Here is a 7412-nt window from a genome sequence, read left to right as displayed (position 1 = left end):
TTAATTTCATTACAGAATAGTTATCAATTTTATTTTTAATTTTTAAAAACATTTTATTAATAGACTAATATTTTCTGGTATAGTATGAGGAGAATTTTTCTAATGACGGCCCAAGCGGTGGTGTGGACTGTGGAAAGAGATTAGGGTTTCTATTGCGGCTATATAACTTAAACAATAAACATGAGCGTTCGCATTCTCTCGATCCATAGCGTTCTAGGGTTTCTTCAATCTGAACTCAGCCATAACCACTTACTCCAAACGCCCCTTTGGCCCTCAGATCTTCTTCTCATGTTCTTTAATTTCTTTTGCACGATGCCTCCCGGGCTTCTCTGAGCTTTCGTTATGACGCGACTGCCCCGATGCACGTGCTACATCGGTGCCGTTCGTGTTGCAGATTCGTTTCTTTTATCTTCCACGGCCAATCTGTGTCAAAGTATCGGCAAGATCCTCTCTTTTTCAACCCTGTAACTTCTATTTTACTTGTTCGTTTGTGATATTAGGTTTTTTAAATTTGCCTCACTACACCTTTAGCTTGCTTTCGAATCGTTGAAATGAAAATGGAGCTAGTCATAGAGGCATAGATTGAAATTCGGCGGGTTTTTTCACGTGGGGGTTTAGCTTTTTCAATGTTTTTGCCTCTAAAGATATCCGCCACACTCTGATATCGATTTCAAGTTTTGATTTTTTTTTTCAAATTTATTGTCTTTCAAATTGTTGGCAATGATTACATTTTATCCGCGCTTCTGAGGTTTTTCTCGATGAAGCATAAATGGAAAATTATTGGTTGAATTTCTTGATATGAGCCATTTGTTTGATATATTGCAACTGTAAATTAAACATTTGATTTTGGGTTTTCTGCTTGATGTATTTCTGGTTAGCTATGAGGATAATAATTCAGCTTCAAATGCCAGTTCTGCTTCTGAAAAAATCGTGATTGATGAAGCTGTTATATTTCTGAGCCTTTCTGCATATGTTTTTTAAGCTGTTGTTAGTGCATGTTAATTGAGTGCCAAACATGGCCTGTGATGATTCAACCTAACTGTTTGAGGTGTTGTGGAGCCAAGACCCTGTTTACAGGGAGAACCTACTTGGTGAAGCTACATTCATATGACGTCAATGGGTTCAACTGAGGCTTTCTTTTGTAAACTAATGTTCCCATTTTGAATTAACCATTTAGCTGTATCCTAATCAAATTGCCTTCACTCGTACTTGAGTTAATTGACTTGGAATTATTTTTTTTTGTTTTAAATCCTATTATTTAATGTTTCCACTGCCGATGATGTTTTCAATCCAACGTGTCTGAGGTTGTAGTGTACCCAAGTTCCTGTTTTTTCAGGGAGAACCTACTTGGTGTTGCTACAAGTCAATGACATCAAAGACTAAAACTGAGGTTGCTTGTTTTTTTTTTCGGAGTTCATGTATTGTTTTTTTCATTGGATTCTTCAAATCTGGGCTAATGAAACCAGAATATATCTCATAAATGATTGAGATTTGAGATGCCTTTGCGCCATGATTAGTTAGACACAGGAGGCTCAAACATGTGAAGGCCCATGTTATATTATTTTCACATGCAAATGAAGAAGCTTTCTTTATTAGCCACGGGTTAGCCACAGTACTCAACATGTTCGAGAATGCTAAGCACAGAGGAATCATTTATGAACAATCATGCACATATATCTTGTGTCCCAATTAGAGGGGGATACAATTTCATCTTTGATGCAAGGCTATGGGAAAGTTGAGGTTTACAATGAGAGTTCTCTTGTATTAAGAAAATGGTGTTACATTATTATTGCAATTAATATTAATAGCATTTGTTAAAGTTTGGTTTCTTAAAAATTTGCACTTCCATCAGCGATTGTTTTTGGGCTAGCTAGTTCACGTGACCATGACATACAATCTCTCTGCTGACATAAAATTTAAATTCTAAAAAAAGAAATTTAACTCGAAGAGTGGAGCTGTTTGCAATGCAATGTTTGTTTGTAGGTGAATTATATGGTAAAGATCTAAGTTTATAGATTTTTCTTTTAATAGAATGAAAGAGAGATTAGTAAAGGTAGGACTTATATTTTGAATAGTGATAAAATAATAAAAAATAACTATAAAAGGAATTAAATTCTCTCTCTATACCACTTCAATCTGCACTTCAATCTGCATAGTAGAGTGTTTTTTGTTATTTGATTTTTTACTGTAATTTTATTTGGCAGGTGTGGTGTGATTAGTTATCTGATTGTATTAAGCTAGGTGTAACTTTTAAGGAGGAATGTAGGAATGTAGACATTGAAATATATTTTTAGGTGTTACTTTATTGTTTTTTCATACTGGTTTGTTTCACTTTCGTGTTTAGCTTTTGTTTCAAAAAAAATTTTAGATATAATTCAAGGATGATTATGTTTGTCGGATATATTTTTTCTATTCTAAAATAAAAAACCCCAAAAAATTATTTAAATTTTTACTTTTTGAATATAATTTTCTTTTGGGATAAGTTTGTCGTATTTCTAGTGAACTTTATAAAATTCATAAAGTTTGCTGTTTAGTAAATTTTAAATCTCTTTAGATTTTTATATTTTTCCACTTCTTTTATACTTCTAATTTGAAAAAAATATATATTTTTATATTTTTAATTTAAAAAAATATATTTTTATGTTTTTAATTTCATGAAAATAAAAATTAGGATTTGAGAATAGAAAAGATAAAAGAGAATAGAGAGAATAAAAGATTACTTTATTTATGATTGGTATGTACATAGAACTCTAAAAATGAGTTATTTATAACAAAGGTTCTAACGCCTATTTATAGCCAATGGTCTAAATTTTAGTTAATTTAGGTGGATTGATTCTATCTATTTAAAATTTAAAATATAGTTATAGTGTATTTAAAATTTAAAATTTAATGTAGGGCATACATCACATGTATATTTATAACATTTTCAGATGTCTCTGAAAAAGTTCAATGGATAAAAATAATATGATATTTTTTAGTTGGCGTATTCCAATCTTGTATACTAATTTTTTAAATGTTGAGGTAGGTAGTAATTTAGTGAATAAATATGGTAAATTATCATTGGAACGAATTTGCTGATCGTCTATATCACTACTTTGTTGAAGATCATGAGAATAAAAGAGTTTTGGTGAGATATATTTTATTCTATCTCCTTTGATGTATTCTTGCTTTAGTTGATGTATGCAAGCAGAGTTATCTTTGTATATAATTGTAGATATTTTATTCATCGGTAAATCACATATATCTTGAATATGTTGGGTGATTGACCTAAGTCAAACACATTCTCGAATTGCTTCATGAATTGCCAATATTTCTGCATGATTTGAGGAGATTTCAGCTATAATTTGCTTTGTTGAACGCCAAGATATAACTGTTTCTCTACTTGTGAATAGATAACATGTTTGTGACTTGCCTTTATGCGGATTAGAAAGAAAACATGCATTTGCATATCCAACTAATTGAAATATTATTTCATTAGAGTAAAATAAACCATATATCTGGTCTTGTATTGTTAGCAAAATACATTAGTGCACCAATAGAACTAAGATAAGGTACTTTTAAGATCGAGAAGCTCTTCATTACTTTCACAAGGTCGAAATGGATCTTTATCCATATCTAATGATCTTACTACCATTGGAGCACTCAATGAGTGTGCTTTATCCATGTAAAATTTTTTCAAAAGTTTCTTAGTATAGATGGCAGAAGTTATTAGAAGAATAGTAAAAGAAAGTTTTGGTGAATCTAAAGGAATATGACCAAGAGACAAGGAGTCCTGGTGGTGGCATGCGAGTGTACAAGAAAAGATAAAAATAAAAAGGGAGTGCTTTAAAGAGTGGTTTTTATACCGCAACGCAGATAACTGGAAAAAGTATAAGGCGGCTAAAAAAGAGACAAAAGTGGATGTAAGTGAAACAAGAACAAGAGCATATGAGGGTTTCTACCAATCTTTGGGCACGAAAGAAGGAGAAAAAGGTATATATAGAATCGCAAAGAGCCGTGAAAGAAGAACGAGAGATTTGAATCAGGTTAAGTGCATAAAGGATAAGGATGGAGATGTGTTGGCTCAAGAGGAGAAGATTAATGAAAGGTGGAAGAGTTACTTCTACGAGTTATTTAATGAGGGACAGAAGACTCTTCCGAGCCTTGGTCGGTTATCCGCAAGAGAAGAAGATCAAAACTTTGACTACTATCGAAGGATTCGAGACTTCGAGGTAAAAGAGGCTCTAAAGCAGATGAAAAATGGCAGGGCAGTAGGACCTGATAATATTCTGATTGAGGTTTGGAAAGGCCTTGGAGAAAAAGGCATCAACTGGTTAACCAAGCTTTTTAATGAGATTTTAAAGTCAAAGAAGATGCCTGATGAGTGGAGAAAGAGCACTTTGGTACCTATCTACAAGAATAAGGCGGATATCCAAAGTTGCGAAAACTATAGAGGGATCAACCTCATGAGTCATACCATGAAGTTAATCAGAAAGGGTGATAGAATAGAGGTTGAGAAAAGAGATATAAGTAACAGAAAACCAATTTGGATTTATGCCAAACAGATCTATCACTGAAGCGATATACCTATTAAGAAGAATGATGGAGATGTATCATAGTAATAAAAGGGAACTATATATGGTGTTTATTGATTTGGAAAAAGCATATGATAGGGTGCCAAGGGAGGTCTTATGGAAGGTTTTAGAAAAGAGGAGAGTAAAGATCGCATATATTCGTGCAATTAAAGACATGTATGATGAAGCCACAACTAGTGTGACAGAAGAATTACATATTGGTATAAGATTACACCTAGATCATCCTTAAGTCCATATATTTTCACATTAGTCTTGGATGCATGTTTTTTGCCGATAATATCGTCCTTATGGGAGAGTTAAGGGAAGACCTAAATAAAAAGTTGCACTTATGGAGAGAAGCTCTAAAAGGGTATGGTTTACGCATAAGCCGTAGCAAGACGGAATATATGGAATGTAAGTTCAGTCTGAAAAGGAAAAACCCTAATATAGAGGTGAAGATTGGAGAAAATATCCTACGAGAAGTTAAAAATTTTAAGTATCTTGGGTGCATCATACAAGATAATGGATAGATTGAACAGGATGTAAATCATAGGATCCAAGCAGGTTGGTCAAAATGGCGGAGTGCATCTGGTTTATATGCGACAAAAAAGTGCCTTTAAAACTTAAAGCTAAATTTTATCGCACCGCTATAAGACCGGCTATGCTTTATGGTACGGAGCGTTGGGCGGCCAAAGGGGAGAACGAACATAAGCTGAGTGTGGCAGAGATGAATATTTTGAGATGTATGAATGGTCATACGTGATTGGATAAAATAAGGAACGAAGATATAAGGGAGAGAGTTGGAGTAACACCCATTGTGAAAAAGATAGTTGAATTGCATCTCAGGTGGTTTGGACATGTGAGAAGAAGACCGATAGAACATCCAATCAGGAGGGTGGATGAGATGGAAGATGGAAGATGGACAAGGGGCGAAAGGCAGAGAAAGACCTAAGAAGATCGTCCATGAGGTGGTCAAACGAGATCTACATGTAAACGGTCTCTCTGTAGACATAATACATGATAGATCATAATGGCATCGTTTGATTCATGTAGTCGACCCCACCTAGTGGGACAAGGCTTTGTTGTTATTGTTGTTGTATAAATTGACTGATGAATGAATATACCATCTTTCAAGTGTTCAATTTGTAAACTGAGGCAAAAAATTATCTTGTCATGATCTTTCATTTCAAATTCTCTTTTAAAATAATTCATAGTTTTTGAATTCTTTTCGGGTGATCCAATGATATTTAAATCATCAACATATACTGTAAAAATAATAAATTTGTATGCAAATCTCTTTATAAACACCTATGGGCATACACGGTCTTTTTTGTATCTATCTTTCAATAAGTATTTACTGAGATGTTTATACCACATAAGTTTAGATTATTTTAATCCATACAAAAATTTTTGAAGTCTTAATAAACAAATTTCTGGAGAATTATTATATGCTTCAGGCACTTTGAATCCTTCAGGGACTTTCATATAAATTTCTTTGTCAATTGAGCTGTATAAATAGGCTGTAACAACATCTATTGGACGCATGTCAAGTTTTTCATGCATTGGCAGACTAATAAAATATTTTAATGTAATTGAATCCACCACAGAAGAATATGTTTCCATATAGTCAATATCAAATTTTTGTGAGAATTCGTGTTATTAGTCATGCTTTATATTTTTCTATTTCATATTTTTCATTGTGTTTACGCATGAAAACCCACTTGTATCCCATTGTTTCTATACTTTCAAATGTTTTGACGATAGGACAAAAAACTTCACATTTTCAAAGAAAAGTTAATTCAGTTTGAATTGCGTCTTTTCATTTTGGCCAATCATCTCTCTGTCTACATTCTTAGACAGATTTTGGTTCATAATCTTCATCTTGCTTTACTAATTCAATAGTAATATTATACGCAAAAATGTTGTCGATAACAGTATTTTTTCGATTGTGACATAACTTATTGAGATTTCTTCATTTTTAGATACCTGAACCTCTTCAGAAGTTTCATCAATGTTTATGTCTCCGAATCTCCTTTGAATACCTTCCATATTATGATCATCATGATTAACTATCTCTCCCTTTTTTTCGGAGATTTTTATCTTTAGAACTGATCGGTCTTTCATGCTTTTAGCGTGGATTGCTTGCATTTGCACTAACAACTTGTCCTTCTAAGATACTTATTTTTACTGGTGCATTTGCAGTTGGAATGTGAGATTTGGTTACTCTCTTTAGGTCAGTAAATACATCTAGCAATTGATTTGCAACATTTTACATATGAATTAACTTTTGTACTTCTAGTTCACATTATCTAGTGCGAGGATCTAAGAGGAATAATGATAATGTATTTTAAGTAATCTCTTTTTTTAACTGTTTATTTTTTTCCTTAATTAAAAAAAATATTTTATCAAAGTGACAATCAGAAAATCTTGACTTAAATAAATCACCCGTCATGGATTCAAAGTATTTTATAATTAACAGAGATTTATAACTAACATATATCTCCAATCTTCTTTGGAGCCCCATCATTGTGCATTATGGTAGAACAATTGGGACATAAATCGCACATCCAAATATTTTAAGATGAAAAATATTTAGTTCATGACCGCAAGCCAGTTGTAATGGAGAGGATTTAAGATAACTTGTTGGTTTTATGCGTATAAATACTGCAGCATGCAAAATAGCATGCCTCCACGCTGAAATAGGCAGCTTAGTTTTGATAAGTAATGATTTAGCTATTAATTAGAGGCGTTTAATTGATGATTTTAATAGACCATTTTGAGTGTGTTCATGAGCAACATATTTTTCTATTGTAATTCTAGTTGACACACAATAATCATTAAATGCTTGAGATCTAAATT

General features: G+C 32.8%; 5 non-coding genes across 5 annotated transcripts; all 5 read left to right on the top strand.

Moving 5' to 3' along the window:
- Nucleotides 1-305: 305 nt before the first annotated feature.
- LOC112708610 (small nucleolar RNA snoR134) lies at nt 306-448 on the top strand. The gene has a single exon (XR_003156459.1). It is a non-coding gene; the product is annotated as a small nucleolar RNA snoR134 (small nucleolar RNA).
- A 267-nt stretch (nt 449-715) lies between these two features.
- On the top strand, nt 716-806 carry LOC112708608 (small nucleolar RNA U36a). Its single transcript, XR_003156457.1, has one exon. It is a non-coding gene; the product is annotated as a small nucleolar RNA U36a (small nucleolar RNA).
- Nucleotides 807-872: 66 nt separating this feature from the next.
- Nucleotides 873-965, top strand: LOC112708600 (small nucleolar RNA Z223). The gene has a single exon (XR_003156450.1). It is a non-coding gene; the product is annotated as a small nucleolar RNA Z223 (small nucleolar RNA).
- A 53-nt stretch (nt 966-1018) lies between these two features.
- Nucleotides 1019-1133, top strand: LOC112708601 (small nucleolar RNA Z278). Its single transcript, XR_003156451.1, has one exon. It is a non-coding gene; the product is annotated as a small nucleolar RNA Z278 (small nucleolar RNA).
- A 139-nt stretch (nt 1134-1272) lies between these two features.
- LOC112708602 (small nucleolar RNA Z278) lies at nt 1273-1392 on the top strand. The gene has a single exon (XR_003156452.1). It is a non-coding gene; the product is annotated as a small nucleolar RNA Z278 (small nucleolar RNA).
- The last annotated feature ends 6020 nt before the right edge of the window (nt 1393-7412 follow it).

This window comes from Arachis hypogaea, chromosome 8 (genome assembly GCF_003086295.3).
Source record: "Arachis hypogaea cultivar Tifrunner chromosome 8, arahy.Tifrunner.gnm2.J5K5, whole genome shotgun sequence".
Classification (NCBI taxonomy): Eukaryota; Viridiplantae; Streptophyta; class Magnoliopsida; order Fabales; family Fabaceae; genus Arachis; species Arachis hypogaea.
Note: the sequence above shows the minus strand (reverse complement) of the source record. Positions and strands in the feature narration are given on the sequence as shown.